The 538-nt window shown below is 38.7% G+C and overlaps 1 long non-coding RNA gene across 1 annotated transcript in view; it reads right to left on the reverse strand.

The window, feature by feature from the left end:
* Positions 1–256: 256 nt before the first annotated feature.
* LOC111526161 overlaps positions 257–538 on the reverse strand; it is a 4,457-nt gene continuing 4,175 nt past the window's right edge. Inside the window, exon 4 of the long non-coding RNA XR_002726274.1 lies at positions 257–387. This is a non-coding gene — a long non-coding RNA (uncharacterized LOC111526161). The remainder of the gene's footprint in view (positions 388–538) is intronic.

Raw genomic sequence — 538 nt, forward strand, 5'->3', positions numbered from 1 at the left:
CCTGTCTAAATAATGAAAACCCCCAATGTGAAGAAAGATGAACCTGTGCTTTGGAAGAAAATGATCTGAATGTCATAGAACTCAGAGTGGCCCAAAGAACTCAGGGGGATGTGATGAAATATTTTGGTTGTTAGGACCCAGAAGGTTCTAGTAAGGACCATCAGGCAATTTTGTGGGGAAAACTATGCCTACTCAAATGAACTTTTTTTACTCTAATTGTCTTACTCCATTTTCTGCAGAATACCACTCTGGGTAATTTGTAAACAATAGGAATTTATTTGGCTCATAATTCTGAAGACTGGGAAGTCCAAGAGTATGGCACCAGCATCTGGTGGGGGCCTTCATGCTGTATCATCCCATGGTGGAAGGCAGAAGGGCAAGACAGCACTATAAAGTGAGCAAGAGAAAGCTGAACTCACTTTTACAATAAATCCAGCATCTTGATAATGAGCTCACTCCTTCAATAAAGAGATTAATCCATTCACGAAGGTTTTGCCCTTATGACCTAATCACTTTTTTTTTTTTTTTTTTTTTTTTT

Source organism: Piliocolobus tephrosceles, chromosome 16 (genome assembly GCF_002776525.5).
Source record: "Piliocolobus tephrosceles isolate RC106 chromosome 16, ASM277652v3, whole genome shotgun sequence".
NCBI classification, from domain to species: Eukaryota; Metazoa; Chordata; class Mammalia; order Primates; family Cercopithecidae; genus Piliocolobus; species Piliocolobus tephrosceles.